The following is a 22,527-nucleotide window of genomic DNA, read 5'->3' as shown; positions in this document are numbered from 1 at the left end:
CTGTTAATACCCAAATTATTTTCTGGGGTATATTTCTCATTTAACTTGTTTTCTTTAGTGTTATTAAGGATGATGGAGGACAAACCTATTTAATCTGCCAATACTTACGTGCATTGTTGAAACATAGTTTGTATTAAGACTGAATTTAGCCATCCAAAATTTCTTTTTTTGTACTAAACTGAATAATGATATGTTGACTGCCTAAAACTAAGTAATAATTTATTGTCCTCTTAAAATACAGATAACGTTTACCTAAAACAGATCTTAAATCCATTTGCATTTCCAAAGCATTTTGAGAATTCCATTTGGCAGCAAAGTTTAAATCAAGGAATAAATATACACTGCTTTTTCTTAATATAGTAAATCACTTTTAACCTCTTCCTTCAGTGATGTGGGATATTGCAGTAAAATGCTGAGATCACCTCAGTGTGTTCCCCAAATACCCAGCTTCCTGGCCAGGCACACTGCCTGAGGGTTCAATAAGTAGGTTAATTCTTCCTTCAGGGTTGGCCTGAGGGTTAAAGTTCCTGATGAACCAAGTAGACCGTGCATACAGAAAGAAGGTGGGTAGATAAAGTGTATGAGAATGCTTGGGGAGAAAACCACTCATGTGCAGCTGAGGTCACAAGATGATCTTTATTCTATTTCACCTATTTCATCTATTTCTGTTTTCTTGTTCACTCTGTTTTTGGTTTCTTTTACAGCCCTATTGGAACCAAGTTCTTTCACATCTGACAAATGATTATTATGAAAACATCTTCCAGTATCTTCACACAGCTGTTATAGTGTAAGTTTTAGATCCTATTCTTTTTGCATTTTCATTTATCCAAATCTGTTTCCTATTTTACATTTTTATCAATTATGAATAAGATGAATTAAGAGAAAATAATGATGTGGAAAAGTTTAGTTTTACTTGATTAATTTTTTCTATGACATTTCTTTTTTTTTTTTTTTTTTTAATTTATTTTTGGGACAGAGAGAAACAGAGCATGAACGGGGGAGGGGCAGAGAGAGAGGGAGACACAGCATCGGAAACAGTCTCCAGGCTCCGAGCCATCGGCCCAGAGCCTGACGCGGGGCTCGAACTCACGGACCGCGAGATCGTGACCTGGCTGAAGTCAGACGCTTAACCGACTGTGCCACCCAGGCGCCCCTACATTTCTAATAGTAATAGTAATGATGGTCTCCTTATATGCTGGTATTTTATGTACTTTTTTGTGTTAGCCATTTCCCCCATTTTGAACAGACTTTACATTTTCCTAGAGGAAAAAGAGCAGACTTCCTGAATTTAAGTAATTTGCCAAAAGTCATGCAGCCAGTAATCCGCAGAGTAAGAGTTAAAAGCTACAAAATAGTTTCAACTGAAGTCTCTCTGGCTGCTAAGCCAAAACGTTTTTTCTCCCCATTCCAATATTTCAGTATGGGAATCCTAAAAGGTTGGAGTGTCCCCAGATGTCAGCTTATGACAAATGTTTCATTCTTTCAGCACATTGACTGAGTGCTTCTGTGTGGGATGCTATTCTAGGTGTTTGAAATACATTATGGAGGAAGAAAACTGTTGTGGCCCTAATGAGCTTACATTCTCATAGGGACAGAGGATATAGACAATGAACAAAGAAGTAAAATATATATGTTACAAGGTAAAAGTGCTATGAAAAAAAAGAAAATTATGACAGTTTTGAATTGTGCTTTCATCTTACTGATTATAAATATTTAATGTAATAATATCATGAATAATCTTAGTGACCTCCTATAACAAAATATTCAGTAATTTCAGAATAGTTATTTATATTTGTGTTTTCTCTCACATTTTTGGCTAGTGAATGCAAAGAAATGTCATGGTGCAATTGAAAAGTGAGGTTGTCATAATGGTTCAAAAAGGGTGGACTCCTAATATAACATGGCAGTAAAGGCACCATGAATCCAAAAGAACATGCATTGCAGCAGTGGGTTCCATATTGAATTTGTATCACTGTTGTTTGACACAGTCCCTATCTGTGTACCTCCTTGAAATAATTCAAGGGTGTTCAATACCTTGTTCTAAATCCCGTCAGATCACTTGTGTACGTTTAAATTACATGACTATTTAAATGTATTCTCGAATAAAAGATTACAGTGTTAGCAGTTACACCTTAATAAAATAGGCACTCAAAGATTTTTATAAACAAGAGTTTTTTAAGTGTAAATCTGATCATACTGTACTATCAAACAAAGCCTTTAAATTGTGAGGAAAATTGGGGCCTCTGGGTGGCTCAATTGGTTAAGCGTCTGACTTCGGCTCAGGTAACGATCTCAAGACTTTGAGTTCGACGGGCTCTGTGCTGGCAGCTCTGTGCCTGGAGCCTGCTTTGGAGTCTGTGTCTCCCTCCTTCTGCCTCTTCCCCAGCACTCACACTCACTCACTCTCTCTTTCTCTCTCTCTCTCTCAAAAATAAACACTAAAAAAAAATTTTAATTGTGAAAAAAATTAAGGTATAGCTTATATATGGTAAAGTACAGATATATTTGGTGTGAGACTCAGTGAGTATTAGGGCCATTTTATACAGCATACTTATGTGAAAAGGCAGTGTCCACATTAGTAACATTAAAATTTAAAAATACAGGGGCGCCTGGGTGGCTCAGTCGGTTAAGCTCAGCTCAGGTCGATCTCGTGGTCCGTGAGGTCGAGCCCGGCATCGGGCTCTGGGCTGATGGCTCAGAGCCTGGAGCCTGCTTTCAATTCTTTGTCTCCCTCTCTTTCTGCCCCTCCCTTGTTCATGCTCTCTCTCTGTCTCAAAGATAAATAAACGTTAAGAAATAAAAAATTTTTTAAATTTAAAAATACAGAAACACATTAAATATAGAACCAGACCTGAAGAAACATCACCCTATATTAAACCCCAAATTAACAACTTAGTTTTAATGAAACAAAATTATTGTCAAATTGTGTTTGAATAGTATTGGTTTTTTAATTGTTTTTAATTTATAAATTTTAGTTTTATACTTATAGGAGCTTAAGAAAATGCATTATATCTAATTTTATGATATTATGTTTGTACATATTTAAGTAATATAACCTTAAGATTCTGTGATATTTTATTTTAAAAGGTTTGCACATTTCTTCATTTGAGAAACACTGCACTATGCAACATTCTCTTAAATAAAACTATTTGATAAACAGTGAGTCTATTTGAGCACCTTTCATGCACCAGCCAAACTCTGTTTCCTTGACTGTGAAGTTACCATATAATAGGGTGTTATCCTCTATAAAAAATATAATCTATATCCCTCTAGTTCCCATTTGTAATGCTATCAGCAAGTAGTGGTCATTCAGGTTTGGGATCATACTCAAACTATGTTGTCATTTCAAAAATTACAGTTTGGTTGGGAAAGTTTTACATATAGTAACTCTTCCTATATATATCTTTATAGAAATTCTAATCATTCTATCCTTCACTATGTTTTCATGTTAACATTTTTATAATTCTAAATTCCTGAATTTCTGAATTTAGATTATTAAGAGACTTGACTGAAGTAGAATTAACTTTGTAATCATAAATTATACTCAATAAGTAATCCATGTTTCCCAGGCCAGTTTGGGGGAATATTTGGGGCAGTGAGTTAGAGCACATGTTTATATCATGGCAACTTCAATTCAGTATTAGACATGCCTATTAAGAATGTCTTATGCCACTCTACTGTGAATATAATTAAAGCCATTGAAATATATGCTTTAAATGGGTGAGTTGTATGGTATGTGAATTTAATCTCAACAAAGCTGTTTAAAAAAAATTACAACCTTTCAACAGTCTATTTTCACTTACCATCTTTTCCTTTGTAATATTATTTTCATATGTAGTACATCTATATGCATTAACCCAACATTGCATTATTATGTTTACCTTAGTCATATTATTTTAAATATTAAGAAAAGGAAAATGTATTCCCCTTTATATTAACCCAGGTATTTACTACTTCTGGTTCGTATAATTTCTTCCTATAGATATGTTACCGTCTAAGTTTCCTTAACCTGAAGAATTTCCTTTAGAATGTTTTTTTAAGTTTATTTATTTTAAGAGAGAGAAAGTTTGTGTGTGTGTGTGCGCGCGCGCGCACGTGAGCAAGGGAGGGGCAGAGAGAGAGGGAGAAAATCCCAAGTAGGCTCCACCCTGTCAGCTCACAACCTGACACAGGGCTCTATCTCATGAACTGAGAGGTCATGACCTGAGCCAAAATCCAGAGTCAGCCACCCAGGCATCCCTACAATTTCTTATAGTACTGCTCTGCTGACAAGAGATTCTCTCAATTTTTGTTTTTCTGAAAAATGTATTTATTTTGCTTTTATTTTTTAAGAAAAATTTTCCCAGATACAGAATTCTAATTTGACAGTTCCCACTCTCTCAGCACTTTAAAGATGTTGTTCCATTCTCTCCTACCTTCCATCATTTCTGATGAGAATTCACTTGTAATTTGTATCATTTCCCCCTTGTTTGTAATGGGTTTTCCCCCACTGGCTGCTTTTCTCTTTTTCTGTGTTTTCTATCATTTGATGAATATGTAGCTAAGCATGGTTTTCTAAGTATTTATCTTAGCAGGTATTCATTGATCTTCTTGGATCTGTAAGTTTACATTTATTTAGCAGTTTAGGAAAAATCTATCCATTATTTTATGAAAGGTATTTTCTGACTCATTTTCTCTCTCTGAGAATACAGCTGAATATAACTTCAATCACTTAAATATGGTCCCACATATCACCGAGCTTTTGTTCTATTTTTTTCCAATATATTTTTCTCATCTTCAGATTGAATATTTTCTATGATCTATCTTCAAATTTACTGTTTTCTTTATTTGACTATCTGTGATCTGTTGTTCTTATCCAGTAAATTTTTAATTTTTGATATTGTGTTTCATTTCTAAAATTTCTACTTGTTTCTTTTTTTTGATGGTTTGTATTTTTCTATTGAGATTCTCCAACTATTCATTAATTGTAACCATATTTTTCCTTTAATCCCTTAAACATCTATTTTTTAAATTTTTTTCCTCTTTTTTTCTTAATTTAAATCCACATTACTTAATATACGGTGTAATAATGTTTTTAGGAATAGGATTTAGTGATTCATCACTTACATATAACACTCAGTACTCATTCCAGTAAGTGCCCTACTTAATGCCCATCACCCATTTAGCCTACCACCCCCAACACCCCTCCAGCAACCTTCAGCTATCTGTATTTAAGAGTATTTTATGGTTCCCTCCATCTCTCTTTTTACCTTATTTTTCCTTCCCTTCCCCTATGTTCATCTGTTTTATTTCTTAAACTCCACTTATGAGTGAAATTGTAAGGTAATTATCTTTCTCTGATTGACTTATTTCACTTAGCATAATACATTCTAGTTTTCATCCATGTTGTTGGAAATGGCAAGATTTCATTCTTTTTGATTGCTGAGTAATATTCCATTGCATATATATATATATATATATATATATATATATATATATATATCCCATTTTCTTTATCCAGTTGATAGACATTTGGACTCTTACCATAATTTGGCTATTGTTGATAGTGCTGCTGTAAACATTGTGTTGCATGTGCCCCTTTGAATCAGCATTGTTGTATCCTTTGGATAAATGCCTAGTAGTGCAATTGCTGGGTCATAGGGTAGTTCTATTTTTATTTTTTTTTTTTATTTTTTTTTTTATTTATATATGAAATTTATTGTCAAATTGGTTTCCATACAACACCCAGTGCTCATCCCAAAAGGTGCCCTCCTCAGTACCCATCACCCACCCTCTCCTCCCTCCCACCCCCCATCAACCCTTAGTTTGTTCTCAGTTCTCAACAGTCTCTTATGCTTTGGCTCTCTCCCACTCTAACCTCTTTTTTTTTTTTTTTTTTTTTGTTCCCCTCCCCCATGGGTTTCTCTTAAGTTTCTCAGGATCCACATAAGAGTGAAACCATATGGTATCTGTCTTTCTCTGTATGGCTTATTTCACTTAGCATCACACTCTCCAGTTCCATCCACGTTGCTACAAAAGGCCATATTTCATTTTTTCTCATTGCCACGTAGTACTCCATTGTGTATATAAACCACAATTTCTTTATCCATTCATCAGTTGATGGACATTTAGGCTCTTTCCATAATTTGGCTATTGTTGAGAGTGCTGCTATGAACATTGGGGTACAAGTGCCCCTATGCATCAGTACTCCTGTGTCCCTTGGATAAATTCCTAGCAGTGCTATTGCTGGGTCATAGGGTAGGTCTATTTTTAATTTTCTGAGGAACCTCCACACTGCTTTCCAGAGCGGCTGCACCAATTTGCATTCCCACCAACAGTGCAAGAGGGTTCCCGTTTCTCCACACCCTCTCCAGCATCTATAGTCTCCTGATTTGTTCATTTTGGCCACTCTGACTGGCGTGAGGTGATACCTGAGTGTGGTTTTGATTTGTATTTCCCTGATAAGGAGCGACGCTGAACATCTTTTCATGTGCCTGTTGGCCATCCGGATGTCTTCTTTAGAGAAGTGTCTATTCATGTTTTCTGCCCATTTCTTCACTGGGTTATTTGCTTTTCGGGTGTGGAGTTTGGTGAGCTCTTTATAGATTTTGGATACTAGCCCTTTGTCCGATATGTCATTTGCAAATATCTTTTCCCATTCCGTTGGTTGCCTTTTAGTTTTGTTGGTTGTTTCCTTTGCTGTGCAGAAGCTTTTTATCTTCATAAGGTCCCAGTAATTCACTTTTGCTTTTAATTCCCTTGCCTTTGGGGATGTGTCGAGTAAGAGATTGCTACGGCTGAGGTCAGAGAGGTCTTTTCCTGCTTTCTCCTCTAAGGTTTTGATGGTTTCCTGTCTCACATTCAGGTCCTTTATCCATTTGGAGTTTATTTTTGTGAATGGTGTGAGAAAGTGGTCTAGTTTCAACCTTCTGCATGTTGCTGTCCAGTTCTCCCAGCACCATTTGTTGAAGAGACTGTCTTTTTTCCATTGGATATTCTTTCCTGCTTTGTCAAAGATGAGTTGGCCGTACGTTTGTGGGTCTAGTTCCGGGGTTTCTATTCTATTCCATTGGTCTATGTGTCTGTTTTTGTGCCAATACCATGCTGTCTTGATGATGACAGCTTTGTAGTAGAGGCTAAAGTCTGGGATTGTGATGCCTCCTGCTTTGGTCTTCTTCTTCAAAATTACTTTGGCTATTCGGGGCCTTTTGTGGTTCCATATGAATTTTAGGATTGCTTGTTCTAGTTTCGAGAAGAATGCTGGTGCAATTTTGATTGGGATTGCATTGAATGTGTAGATAGCTTTGGGTAGTATTGACATTTTGACAATATTTATTCTTCCAATCCATGAGCAGGGAATGTCTTTCCATTTCTTTAAATCTTCTTCAATTACCTTCATAAGCTTTCTATAGTTTTCAGCATACAGATCCTTTACATCTTTGGTTAGATTGATTCCTAGGTATTTTATGCTTCTTGGTGCAATTGTGAATGGGATCAGTTTCTTTATTTGTCTTTCTGTTGCTTCATTGTTAGTGTATAAGAATGCAACTGATTTCTGTACATTGATTTTGTATCCTGCAACTTTGCTGAATTCATGTATCAGTTCTAGCAGACTTTTGGTGGAGTCTATCGGATTTTCCATGTATAATATCATGTCATCTGCAAAGAGCGAAAGCTTGACTTCATCTTTGCCAATTTTGACGCCTTTGATTTCCTTTTGTTGTCTGATTGCTGATGCTAGAACTTCCAGCACTATGTTAAACAACAGCGGTGAGAGTGGGCATCCCTGTCGTGTTCCTGATCTCAGGGAAAAAGCTCTCAGTTTTTCCCCGTTGAGGATGATGTTAGCTGTGGGCTTTTCATAAATGGCTTTTATGATCTTTAAGTATGTTCCTTCTATCCCGACTTTCTCAAGAGTTTTTATTAAGAAAGGGTGCTGGATTTTGTCAAAGGCCTTTTCTGCATCGATTGACAGGATCATATGGTTTTTCTCTTTTTTTTTGTTAATGTGATGTATCACGTTGATTGATTTGCGAATGTTGAACCAGCCCTGCATCCCAGGAATGAATCCCACTTGGTCATGGTGAATAATTCTTTTTATATGCCGTTGAATTCGATTTGCTAGTATCTTATTGAGAATTTTTGCATCCATATTCATCAGGGATATTGGCCTGTAGTTCTCTTTTTTTACTGGGTCTCTGTCTGGTTTAGGAATCAAAGTAATACTGGCTTCATAGAATGAGTCTGGAAGTTTTCCTTCCCTTTCTATTTCTTGGAATAGCTTGAGAAGGATAGGTATTATCTCTGCTTTAAACGTCTGGTAGAACTCCCCTGGGAAGCCATCTGGTCCTGGACTCTTATTTGTTGGGAGATTTTTGATAACCGATTCAATTTCTTCGCTGGTGATGGGTCTGTTCAAGCTTTCTATTTCCTCCTGATTGAGTTTTGGAAGAGTGTGGGTGTTCAGGAATTTGTCCATTTCTTCTAGGTTGTCCAATTTGTTGGCATATAATTTTTCATAGTATTCCCTGATAATTGTTTGTATCTCTGAGGGATTGGTTGTAATAATTCCATTTTCATTCATGATTTTATCTATTTGGGTCATCTCCCTTTTCTTTTTGAGAAGCCTGGCTAGAGGTTTGTCAATTTTGTTTATTTTTTCAAAAAACCAACTCTTGGTTTCGTTGATCTGCTCTACAGTTTTTTTAGATTCTATATTGTTTATTTCTGCTCTGATCTTTATTATTTCTCTTCTTCTGCTGGGTTTAGGCTGCCTTTGCTGTTCTGCTTCTATTTCCTTTAGGTGTGCTGTTAGATTTTGTATTTGGGATTTTTCTTGTTTCTTGAGATAGGCCTGGATTGCAATGTATTTTCCTCTCAGGACTGCCTTCGCTGCGTCCCAAAGCGTTTGGATTGTTGTATTTTCATTTTCGTTTGTTTCGATATATTTTTTAATTTCTTCTCTAATTGCCTGGTTGACCCACTCATTCGTTAGTAGGGTGTTCTTTAACCTCCATGCTTTTGGAGGTTTTCCAGACTTTTTTCTGTGGTTGATTTCAAGCTTCATAGCGTTGTGGTCTGAAAGTATGCATGGTATGATTTCAATTCTTGTAAACTTATGAAGGGCTGTTTTGTGACCCAGTATATGATCTATCTTGGAGAATGTTCCATGTGCACTCGAGAAGAAAGTATATTCTGTTGCTTTGGGATGCAGAGTTCTAAATATATCTGTCAAGTCCATCTGATCCAATGTCTCATTCAGGGCCCTTGTTTCTTTATTGATCGTGTGTCTAGATGATCTATCCATTTCTGTAAGTGGGGTGTTAAAGTCCCCCGCAATTACCACATTCTTATCAATAAGGTTGCTTGTGTTTATGAGTAATTGTTTTATATATTTGGGCGCTCCGGTATTCGGCGCATAGACATTTATAATTGTTAGCTCTTCCTGATGGATAGACCCTGTCACTATTATATAATGTCCTTCTTCATCTCTTGTTACAGCCTTTAATTTAAAGTCTAGTTTGTCTGATATAAGGATGGCTACTCCAGCTTTCTTTTGGCTTCCAGTCGCATGATAAATTGTTCTCCATCCCCTCACTCTCAATCTAAAGGTGTCCTCAGGTCTAAAATGAGTCTCTTGTAGACAGCAAATAGATGGGTCTTGTTTTTTTATCCATTCTGATACCCTATGTCTTTTGGTTGGCGCATTTAGTCCATTTACATTCAGTGTTATTATAGAAAGATATGGGTTTAGAGTCATTGTGATGTCTGTATGTTTTATGCTTGTAGTGATGTCTCTGGTACTTTGTCTCACAGGGTCCCCCTTAGGATCTCTTGTAGGGCTGGTTTAGTGGTGACAAATTCCTTCAGTTTTTGTTTGTTTGGGAAGACCTTTATCTCTCCTTCTATTCTAAATGACAGACTTGCTGGATAAAGGATTCTCGGCTGCATATTTTTTCTGTCTAGCACACTGAAAATCTCGTGCCAATTCTTTCTGGCCTGCCAAGTTTCAAAAGAGAGATCAGTCACGAGTCTTATAGGTCTCCCTTTATATGTGAGGGCACGTTTACCCCTTGCTGCTTTCAGAAGTTTCTCTTTATCCTTGTATTTTGCCAGTTTCACTATGATATGTCGTGCAGAAGATCGATTCAAGTTACGTCTGAAGGGAGTTCTCTGTGCCTCTTGGATTTCAATGCCTTTTTCCTTCCCCAGTTCAGGGAAGTTCTCAGCTATTATTTCTTCAAGTACCCCTTCAGCACCTTTCCCTCTCTCTTCCTCCTCTGGGATACCAATGATGCATATATTATTTCTTTTTAGTGTATCACTTAGTTCTCTAATTTTCCCCTCATATTCCTGGATTTTTTTATCCCTCTTTTTCTCAGCTTCCTCTTTTTCCATAACTTTATCTTCTAGTTCACCTATTCTCTCCTCTGCCTCTTCAATCCGAGCCGTGGTGGTTTCCATTTTGTTATGCATTTCGTTTAAAGCGTTTTTCAGCTCCTCGTGACTGTTCCTTAGTCCCTTGATCTCTGTAGCAAGAGATTCTCTGCTGTCAGCTATACTGTTTTCAAGCCCAGCGATTAATTTTATGACTATTATTCTAAATTCACTTTCTGTTATATTATTTAAATCCTTTTTGATCAGCTCATTAGCTGTTGTTATTTCCTGGAGATTCTTCTGAGGGGAATTCTTCCGCTTGGTCATTTTGGATAGTCCCTGGCGTGGTGAGGACCTGCAGGGCACTTCCCCTGTGCTGTGGTGTATAACTGGAGTTGGTGGGCGGAGCCGCAGTCAGACCTGATGTCTGCTCCCAGCCCACCGCTGGGGCCACAGTCAGACTGGTGCGTGCCTTCTCTTCCCCTCTCCTAGGGGCAGGATTCACTGTGGGGTGGGGTGGTCTGTCTGGGCTACTTGCACACTGCCAGGCTTGTGATGCTGGGGATCTGGCGTCTTAGCTGGGGTGGGTAGGCAAGGTGCACAGGGGCAGGAGGGGCAGGCTTAGCTTGCTTCTCCTTAGGTGATCCACTTCAGGAGGGGCCCTGTGGCAGCAGGAGGGAGTCAGATCCGCTGCCGGAGGTTTGGCTCCGCAGAAGCGCAGAGTTGGGTGTTTGCGCAGAGCGAGCAAGTTCCCTGGCAGGAACTGGTTCTCTTTGGGATTTTGGCTGGGGGATGGGCGGGGAAGATGGCGCTGGTGAGCGCCTTTGTTCCCCACCAAACTGAGCTCTGTCGTCCGGGGGCTCAGCAGCTCTCCTTCCCTTTGTCCTCCAGCCTTCCCGCTTTCTGAGCAGAGCTGTTAACTTATGACTTCCCAGACGCTAAGTCGCGCTTGCTGTCGGAACACAGTCCGTCAGGCCCCTCCGCTTTTTGCAAGCCAGACTCGGGGGCTCTGCTTGGCCGGCGAGCCGCCCCTCCGCCCCGGCTCCCTCCCGCCAGTCCGTGGAGCGCGCACCGCCTCGCCGCCCTTCCTACCCTCTTCCGTGGGCCTCTCGTCTGCGCTTGGCTCCGGCGACTCCGTTCTGCTAATCCTCTGGTGGTTTTCTGGGTTATTTAGGCAGGTGTAGGTGGAATCTAAGTGATCAGCAGGACGCGCGGTGAGCCCAGCGTCCTCCTACGCCGCCATCTTCCTCCAAGGTCCGGGTAGTTCTATTTTTAATTTTTTGAGGAACCTCCATACCGTTCCAGAGTGGCTGCACCAGTTTGCATTCCCACCAACAGTGCAAAGTGTTCCCTTTTCCCCACATCCTTGCCAACATCTGTTGTTTTCTGTGTTGTTAATTTTAGCCATACTGACAGTTGTGAAGTAGTATTTCATTGTGGTTTTGATTTGTATTTTCCTGATGATGTGTGATGTTGAGCATCTTTTCATGTGTCTGTTAGCCATCTGAATATCTTCTTTGGAAAAGTGTCTGTTCCTGTCTTCTGCCCATTTCTTCCCTGGATTATTTGTTTTTTGGGTGTTGGGTTGGTTTGTTCTTTATAGATTTGAGTACTAACCCTTTATCCAATATGTCATTTGCAAATATCTCTCCAATTCTATTGGTTACCTCTTATTTTTGTTGATGGTTTCCTTCTCTGTGCAAAAGCTTTTTATCTTAATGAGGCCCTTTGCTTTTGTTTCCCTTGCCTCCTGAGACAGGTCTAATAAGTTGCTACAACTGAGGTCAAAGAGGTTGTTGCCTGTTTTCTCCTCTAGGATTTCTCCTCTAGGATTTTGAGGTCAAAGAGGTTGTTGCCTGTTTTCTCCTCTTGTCTTATGTTTAAGTCTTTCATCTATTTTGAGTTTATTTTTGTGTATGGTATAAGAAAGTGGTCCAAGTTCATTATTGTGCATGTAGCTGTCCAGTTTTCCCAGCACCATTTGCTGAAGAGACTGTCTTTTTTCCAATGGGTATTCTTTCCTGCTTTGTCAAAGATTAGTTGTCCATGTATTTGTGGGTCCATTTCTGGATTCTCTGTTCTGTTACATTGATCTATGTGTCTGTTTTTGTGCCAATACCATACTGTCTTGATGATTACAGCTTTGTAATACAGCTTGAAGTCCAGAATTGTGATGCCTCCAGCTTTGGTTTTCTTTTTCACCATTACTTTGGCTATTTGGGGTCTTTTCTGGTTTCATACAAATTTTAGAATTGTTTTTTCTAGCTCTGTCAAGATTGCTGGGATTATTTTGCGAGGGATTGCATTTAAATGTGTAGATTGCTTTGGGAAGTATAGATATTTTTAACAATATTTGTTCTTCCAATCCATGAACGTGGAATGTTTTGCCATTTCTTTGTGTCTCCCTCCATTTCTTTCATAAGGTTTCTGTAGTTTTCAGCATACGTATCTTTCACCTCTTTGGTTAGGTTTATTCCTAAGTGTTTTATGATTTTTGGTGCAATTGTAAATGGGATCAATTCCTTGATTTTCCTTTCTGCTGCTTCATTACTGGTATATATAAGTGCAACGAACTCCTGTACATTGATTTTATATCCTGCAACTTTGCTGAATTCATGGATCAGTTCTAGCAGTTTTTTGGTGGAGTCTTTCAGGTTTGCCACATAAGGTATCATGTCATCTATGAAGAGTGAAAGTTTGACTTCTTCCTTGCCAATTTAGATCCCTTTTATTTCTTTTTGTTTTCTGATTGCTGAGCCTAGGACTTCTAATACTATGTTGAATAGCAGTGGTGGGAGTGGACATCCCTGTCATTTTCCTGACTTTAGGGGGGAAAGCTCTCAATTTTTCACCATTGAGGATATTAATTGTAGGTCTTTCATATATGGCCTTTACGGTGTTGAGGTATGTTCCTTCTATCCCCACTTTCCTGAATATTTTTATCATAAACGGTGCTATATTTTGCCAAATGCTTTTTCTGCATCTATTGAGAGGATCAAGAGGTTCATAGCCTTTCTTTTATTAATGTGGTGTATCATGTTGATTGATTTGCAAATATTGAACCACCCCTGCAGTCCAGGAATAAATCCCACTTGATAGTGGTGAATAATTCTTTTGACGTATTATTGTATTTGATTTGCTAGTATCTTGTTGAGAATTTTTGTATCCATGTTCATCAGGGAAATTGGTCTGCAATTCTCCTTTTTTGTGGTGTCTTTGTCTGGTTTTGGAATCAAGGTAATTCTGGCCTTGTAGAATGAGTTTTGAAGTTTTCCTTTCATTTCTATCTTTTGGAAAAGCTTCAAAAGAATAGCATTACCTCTTCTTTCAATGTCTAGTGGAATTCCCCTGGGAAGCTATCCAGCCCTGGACTCTCATTTGTTGGAGATTTTTGATAACAGATTTCAACTTCTTGACTGGTTATGGGTCTATTCAAATTTTCTATTTCTTCCTGTTTCAGTTTTGTTGAACGCATTTAGATTAGCGGTTTAAAAATTCTTCTAATTCTATACTCTGGATCATTTTAGTATCAGTTTTTCTTTTTTTTTTTTTAATTTTTTTTCAACGTTTATTTATTTTTGGGACAGAGAGAGACAGAGCATGAACGGGGGAGGGGCAGAGAGAGAGGGAGACACAGAATCGGAAACAGGCTCCAGGCTCTGACCCATCAGCCCAAAGCCCGACGCGGGGCTGGAACTCACGGACCGCGAGATCGTGACCTGGCTGGAGTCGGACGCTTAACCGACTGCGCCACCCAGGCGCCCCAGTATCAGTTTTTCTTAACTGTTTTTCTCTTGAGTGTGGGCCACATTTTCCTGTGTCTTTATGTTTAGTAGTTTTTTATTGTACCCTTGTAGAGACTAGGGATAGCTTCATCTAAATAGTGTTGATCATGTTCTAGCAAGCAATTCAAGTGGCTGAGCTCAAACTTTAAATCTTCACTTCTTTCCACCTTCCAGCCATTGCTTTCTGTTTGGCCCTCTGCACATACATTAATCAAGATCATCCAAGGATTTGAAGGAGTTTATATGTGGATTTTTCTCCTCCAGCTCCTTAGCTTCCTTTTTTCCTGAGATTTGTCATTTATTTTCTAGCCATGCCAGTAGTCCCAAACTCTTCCCTCTCAATCCTCAAGTCACTTAGGACTGCAGTTTTCTGTTTGAGTTCCAGCTACTCCATGCAGTGCAAACTGAGAAGTGCTATTCCCTTCTTTTGTGTGTCAACTCCCTTCCAGTTTCTGCCTGCCTTCAGTTGCTCTCAAGTGCATTCAAACAACTGTTTTTATATTTTTCCCATTATTGTTATCTGCTGGCAAGGTTAAGAAGGTTAACTTAATAACAGGTACTGCACCATTATTAATAGTGTAATTTCTGTATCATATTGAAATTTAAAGAATAACTATACCCAGAGAATGCTCCTTTTTAATAGCATCTTGTCTCATGAATACAATCAAGATGTTTTCTTAATTCACTGAGAATATTCATTATAGGTCTTCCAAGGTTATGTTTTCCATCGTATTCTCTTTTTCCCCAAACTTCTTTCTTTTTCTTGTGTGGCTTTACATTGTGTCAAAAGAGGACATTTGGGGGCGCCTGGGTGGCGCAGTCGGTTAAGCGTCCGACTTCAGCCAGGTCACGATCTCGCGGTCCGGGAGTTCGAGCCCTGCGTCAGGCTCTGGGCTGATGGCTCGGAGCCTGGAGCCTGTTTCCGATTCTGTGTCTCCCTCTCTCTCTGCCCCTCCCCCGTTCATGCTCTGTCTCTCTCTGTCCAAAAATAAATAAATGTTGAAAAAAAAAAATTAAAAAAAAAAGAGGACATTTGTTCAAATATCTGGCTCTTGACTTTCCATTCCTATTTGAGTGCAAGATATTAAAAAGATGAGTGAAAGTTCCCTGTACATAAATGTGGGTTGCTTTCTTTTGGAGTCACAAAGTTACTTTCATTTGTTGGTGGCTACTTCGTTTCATTGACCAATGATTGGCCATTTTATGATGGACCTCTAAAGGTGAGTATGGTTTTTCAAAGATAATATTTCCAAACTCTTGTCTTTAGAATATGAGTTTGTTCTCCAGCATTCTTGGAGTCAGGTTTGGGAAAGAAGCTAGTATGGTCCCCACTTAGTACATAGAGTTTCAAAAATTCACCTTTTTTCAACATGAAAACACAGCCCAACTATTTGTTCCACTTCAAAGTCCCACTGGTTGTACCTCCTCAAAGAGTAAATCTCTGGTCTTCTTCATAGATGAGGGAGGGCAAGTTGCTCAGATATACGGTTGACAAAGGCTATATGTAAATCCAGCTGCTTCTTATACAAACTTTTACCCAGTTCACATCATGTTATGTGTTAGTTGTATCCCCACCTTCAGACCTATAATTTCTATGTGTATGAGTGGTAAGAATTTACTTGCTGCTGAGCTCCCTCCCCTACTGGTTTAAGTTTCTGTTTTCAAAAATTTGTTGAGCCAGTTTGTCTTTATCCACCTGCTTTCTGGCTTCTAAAATTTTAATGTTTTTTTTCCTCCTCTTCTGTTACCTTTGGACTTGTGGGTTTATTCCTTTTTTTATCATTCTATCATTTTAGTGGAGTTTTCAAAGTGAGAAATGTAACTTTATATGGGCAAGCTACTATCTTTAACTGTAAGTTGGTCTTCTTTATCCTTGGGACTATTACAATAACTTACTATGTAATCTACTTGTCACTATTCTCCTTATTATAAATTCATTTTGACATTAATTTGCCCCCCCCTACTTTAAGCTTCCAGTGGACAAAGATCCAGACTTGGGTGACTTAGGTTACAGTAGAATTTTTTGTATAAATAACTATAACTATAGCTATAACTATAACTATAAATACTTTGTCATTAGTCAAATATGACACGAGTTTTCTACTTTTATCCCCCCACAGAGTATCAGTTGACAGTCAACCACAGATCAACTTTATGGGAGTCTAGGAGTCCAGCAGGGAAGTTCTAGCACACTGTTTGAGCAAAAAAATCTAAGAATAAATGTAGTGAATAAGGTAAGAACAGTTTCATTTTACTTATGTCACCTTGCCCCCAAAGCAGCACAACTCAGCATCAAGTCACACCCCCTTGGCCAGTGATTTCTCTCAGAAAAAAAAATCTTAACGAGTTTAATAAGAATGAAACCATAGCAATCTTTTCTCCCCACAGTGGTATGAAACTGGAAATCAATAACAGGAGGAAAGCTGTACAGTTCACAAATACGTGAAAATTATACAACACTTTTAAACAACAAATGGGTCATAGAAGAAATCAAAAGGGAGATACAAAATATCCTAAAACAAATGAAAATATAAACACAACATACGAAAACTAATGGGATGAAGCAAAACAGTTCTAACAGGCAGGTTTATAGCAGTAAAGGACTACACTAAGGAAAAAGAAAGATCTCAAAAAAGCAACTTAACTTTACACTTTAGGAACTAGAGAAAGAAGAACAAAAAAAGTTCAAAGTTATAGAAGGGGGAAAATAAAGATTACAGCAAAAATAAATGAAATAGACAATAGAAAAACAGACAAAATCAATGAAACTAAAAGCTAGTTTTTTGAAAAGATAAAATCAACAAACCATTAGCTAGACTAAGAATAGAAAACATTTAAATAAATGAAGTCAGAAGTGAAAGAAGAGACATTAAACATACCACAGAAATACAAATGATCATAAGATATTGTTATGACAATGATATGGTAACAAATTGGAGAACCTAGAAGAAATGGACAAATTCCTAGAAAACATGGTCTTTTAAGACTGAATCGTGAAGAAATAGGAAATTTCAACAGGCTAATTAATAATAAGGAGATTGAATCTGTAATCAAAAACTTCCCAACAAAGGAAAGCCCAGGATCAGGTGACTTCACTGGTGAATTCTTCCAAACATTTGAAGAATTAATGCCAATCCTTTTCAAATTCTTCCAAAACACTGGAGAGGAGGGAACACTTCCAAACTCATTTTATAAGCCAGCATTGTTCTAATACCAAAGCCAGTCAAGGACACTGCAAGAAAAGAAAATTATAAGCCAGTATTACTGATGAACATGCTAACTTTTCAGCAAAATCTAGCAGACCAAATTCGAGAGCATGTTAAAATAATCATATAGCATGATCCAGTCAGACTTATCACCGGGATGCAAGGATTCTTCATCATATGCAAGTCAATAAATGTGCTACATCACTTTAACAGAGTATAAAGTATAAAATCATATGATCATCTTAGTAGATACAGAAAAAGCATTTGGAAAAATGTAATATCCTCTCATGATAAAAACTCAACAAATTAGGTATAGAAGGAATGGACCTCAATATAATAAAGGCTATATCCAAAAACCCCACAGCTAACATACTCAATGAAGAAAAACTGAAAGCTTTTCCTCTAAGATCAGGAACAAGACAAGGATGCTCACTCTTGCCTCTTCTACTCACCACAGTAGTGGAAACCGTAACCTGAGCAATTAGGCAAGAAAAAGAAATAAAAGATACAAAATTGGAAAGGAAGAAGTAAAATAGTCTCTCTTTGCAGATGACATGATCTTAAAAATAGAAAATCCTAAAGGCCCCAGCTAAATGTTAAAACTAATAAATTTAGTAAAGTTGCAGGATAGAAAAACAGCTTACAAAAATCAGTTCTGTTTCTATACACTAACAAACTATCTGAAAGAAAGAAAACAATCCCATTTAAAATAGCATCAAGGGGTGCTTGAGTTGCTCAGTCAGTTAGTTGAGCATCCATCTTCAGCTTGGGTCATAATCTCCTGGTTCGTGAGTTCAAGCCTCACATCAGGCTCTGTGCTGACAGCTCAGAGCCTGGAGCCTGCTTTGGAATCTGTGTATCCCTCTCTCTCTCTCTTCCCCTCCCCGGCTCACACACTCTCTCTGTCTCAAAAATAAAGAAAAACATTTTTTTAAAAATTTTAATAAAATAGCATCATAAAGAATACAATACTTAGGAATAAATTTAGCCAGGAGGTGAAAGACCTGTACCCTGAAAAATGTAAGACATTAGTGCAAAAAGTTGAAGAAGCCAAAAATGAAAGGAAAGATAACTCATGTTCAAAAATTGGAAAAATTAATTTGTTACAATGTCCATACTACCCAAAGCAATCTACAGATTCAATGCAATCCCTATCAAAATTCCACTGGAATTTTTCACAGAAGTGTAAAAGACGGTCATAGTTTGTAGAGAAGCACAGAAGACACAGAAGACAGAATAGCCTAAGAGATCTTGAGAAAGGACAAAGTCTGGAGGAATCAGACTTCTTGATTTCAAACTATATTACAAAGCTATAATTTTAAAAGTATAGTACTGGCTTAAACACACACACACAGATCACTGGAAAAGAATGTAGAATACAGAAATACATTCAACTAATTAATCTCTGTCAAGGGTACCAAGAACACAAGAGGGGAAGGGATAGTGTCTTCAATAACTATTGTTGGGAAAACTAGATAACACGTGCAAAATAATGAAATTGGACCCTATCTTACACCATATACAAAAAAATTAATGGAAAATGGATTAAAGACTTAAACATAAGACCAGAAAACATAAAACTCCTAGAAGAAAACAGGAAAAAGTCTCCTTGATACTGCTGTTGGCAATAATCGTATGACACCAAAACCACAGACAACAATAGCAAAAATAAACAAGTGGGAAAACACCCAGCTAAAAATCTTCTGCACAGCAAAGGAAGTGATTAACAAAATGAAAATGCAACCTATGAAATGGAAGAAAATATTTGCAAAGAAAGGGTGCCTGGGTGGCTCGGTCGGTTAAACGTCCAATTTCAGCTCAGGTCATGATCTCATGGTTGGTGAGTTTAAGCCCCGCGTCAGGCTCTGTGCTGACAGCTTGGAGCCTAGAGCCTGCTTCAGATTCTGTGTCTTCCTCTCTCTTCCCCTCCCCTGCTCATTCATTCTCTCTCTCTCTCTCCCTCCCTCCCTCTCTGTCTCTCTCTCTCTCTCTCTCAAAAATGTTTAAAAAAATTTTAAGAAAATATTTGCATACATCTGATAAAGGGTTAATATCTAAGACACATAAGGAACTCCTACAACTCAATAGCAAACACATAACCTGATTAAATAATTGATAAAATACCTAAACAGATAGTTTTAAAAAAAAAACTTACAGATGGCCAACAAGTACATGAAAAGATGCTCAACATCACTAATCAGGGAATTGCAAATCAACATCACAATGAGCTCTCACCTCACACCTGTTAAAAGGATTATTATCAAAAAGATGAGAAATGAGCGTTAGCAGGGATGTGAGGTAAAGTGAACCCTTGTACACTGTTGGTAGGAATATAAATTGGTACAACCATTATGGGGATGAGCATGGAAATTTCTCAAAATATTAAAAATAGAACTATGTGATCTAGCAGCCCACTTCTGTATTTAAATTCAAAGGAACAAAATCAGAATGTTTACGAGATATCTGCAGTCCTATGTGCCTTGCAGCATTATGCACAATAGCCAAGGGATAGAAACAACTTAAGTGTCTGTTGAAAGAAGATAAATGGATAAAGAAAATGTGATACACCCAAACCACACTCACACGCACGCACGCACACACGCGCGCGCGCGCAATTGAATAATATTCAGCCATAAAAAAAGTAAATCCTGCCATTTGCTACAACACGGATGAACATGAAGGACATTATATTGGATGAAATGAGCCAGATAGACACTTCGTCTCGCTCATATATAGAATCTACAAAACAACAACAAGAACAACAAAACCTTGAACTCAGAAACAGAGTAGAATGGTGGTTTCCAGGGGCTGAGGAGTAGGGGACGTGAGAGATGTTGGTCAAAGGGTACAAACTTTCAGTTATGAGTAAGTTCTAAGGATCTAATGGACAGCATGGTGACTGTAATAATGCTGTATTGTATACTTGGAAGTTATTAAACAGTAGGTGTTAAATGATCTCACTACAAACAAAAAATGACAACTATGTGAGGTGATGGATGTGTTAACTTGAATGTGGTAATCATTTCACAATGTTTTTTTTAAGTTTATTTATTTTGAGGGAGAGAGAGGGAGAGTGTGGGGGGAGGGGCAGAGAGAGAGGAGGACAGAGTATCTGAAATGGGCTCTGTGCTGACAGCAGAGAGGCTGTTGCAGGGCTCAAACTGACAAATCAGGAGATCATGACCTAAGCTGAAGTCAGTCGCTCAACAGACCAAGCTCCCTGGCACCACATCACAATGTATATTTATTTCAAATTTATCACCTTGCATACCTTAAACATATATAAATTTGTCAGTTATACCTCAGTAAAGCTGGAAAAAATATTTTGTGATTCGTAATGAGGAATTGAATTTCAGATACAAAGAATGTCATGAGCTGAAAAATGCTTAGAGTCAGAAAGTAAAATGTATGTTCTAGGAGCAGCAAGCAGCTAGTTCTGTTAGATATAGAGGACTTGGTTTAAAAAAAATGGCAACGTGTGATGAGGCAAAATAAAGACCTTTAATACCTAGCTGAAGAGGAACAGATGTGTTAATGAAGCTGTTTGTGAATTATACCTTCAGAGACAACTACTAAACTAGAAAAGGAGTTCTGTTTGTCTGGATTTGATTCAACTTTTCTTATTTTCTCACACTTTTCTCCAGCATATTCCATGTCGGTTTAAGTAGTCACAACCAATGACAGCCTAGAAAAAAATATTTGATTTTCTTCAGCCTTTTTAGTGGAGCTGGGCAAAGGCTCTTGAGATTAAGGACTTGGTCAACCAAACAGTATGTCTAAAAGTATCTATCACAGTAGAGACTGAGCAAATAAGAGAAAAGAAATTGATTGCCTGAAGCCTAACACTAGCTGGATAGGAAGGTTTTTCTTTAAAAGCTTTGTTATTTATCCTGGGGCAGAACATGAGAGTGGTCTTGGCAAACAAGACAGTATACTCCTTTTGCTCTTAACGCTGATATGCAAAAAACCAGCAGAAGAGAGTGTTGTATTAGTCACTCTGGTAGCTGAGTGTGGAAATCTCTTCAAATTCATCTACTCGGGTATTACTAGCAGCCTTACAGAAAAAACTGCGTGTGTGCCAGCCTCAAAGATCTGAGACTCATCTATTAGTATGTGAAGACCTGGCTGTGAGCCAAAGCCCCAAAAGCAAAGTGGTTAAGCACAGCTGAGCCCCTTCCGTGCCTTGGGGGGTTCTCACAGGCTCATAAGCTAAGCAGACTTTCTCTGGGCAGGGTGACCAGGTTTTCAGCAGAAAGCTATGTCCATTTTATTGTGGCTCATCCAGTACTAAACACAGAGTATGGTAACAGAATATTTTAATAGTTACAATAAAGACTGCGTTGGGCCTACTGAGTTGTCTTTGTTTCAACAGGTGTATCTTGTGCCAGTGACATTGGTAACAGCTGGAAAGAATTTATTTCCTTGATTGACTAAGTAGAAGATGGTTCCCAGAACTGATCTTTAAGTCTAAATAAGCATCCCCAGAGGTGTTGGAGTTTTCAACAAAGTGAGTATCCTGAGGAGAAAATAAATGGATAGAGACATTTAATTTGAAAATTAAAGGGAATATGACATTATTTTGTGTCTTAGGCTGATGATAAGAAGTGTATATAGAGACATATAACAAACTGAAAAGCATGTACCCAAAAGTACTTACTATAATAATACTATATCAACAACTGCATACAGAAAAATTTTAAATAAAGAGCACAGATACTGAGTATATTTTGTCCATGTACAGTCATCCAGGAAAGATTCCTGAAGTTAAATTTTGAACTGGATTTTGAAGAGGATGAAGCCTATGAATCTCAAAAGATGAAAGAAGGTAGTAGTATAAAGTTAAAATCTAGGCTACCAAGGCAGGAAAAAAATTCAGTTGAATTCCTTTTTTGATTGCAGAACAAATGATCATCTGCAGAAGTTTTTCCCTTCCTTTTGATGATCTCCCACTCTCATCACACTAATGAAGGTGTTCTTTTGGCAGTATTATACCTGTGGCAGACCTCAAAGCATGGAAGGCAAGAAAAGTCAAACTTGGGGATAGCAAGTGCAGCACAGTAGTTGAAACAGCATGTCTTTTGTGGAAGTAAAATTGTGGTTTATAAAATTGTAGTTCCAATCATGATATATCTTTAGTGTTGGACTTACTAATTAAAATTCTGTAAAATAAGGAATAGGCA

General features: G+C 38.0%; 1 long non-coding RNA gene across 1 annotated transcript; it reads left to right on the top strand.

Moving 5' to 3' along the window:
- The first annotated feature begins 723 nt into the window (after window positions 1-723).
- Window positions 724-21,954, top strand: LOC147573399 (uncharacterized). Its single transcript, XR_015244517.1, has 3 exons — window positions 724-787; window positions 16,262-16,375; window positions 21,720-21,954. It is a non-coding gene; the product is annotated as an uncharacterized LOC147573399 (long non-coding RNA).
- Window positions 21,955-22,527: the final 573 nt, after the last annotated feature.

This window comes from Puma concolor, chromosome E2, assembly GCF_028749965.1.
Source record: "Puma concolor isolate L17-30 chromosome E2, mPumCon1.1.hap2, whole genome shotgun sequence".
NCBI lineage: Eukaryota > Metazoa > Chordata > Mammalia > Carnivora > Felidae > Puma > Puma concolor.
The sequence above is the reverse complement of the archived record's forward strand: the minus strand, read 5'-3'. Positions and strand labels throughout refer to the sequence as shown.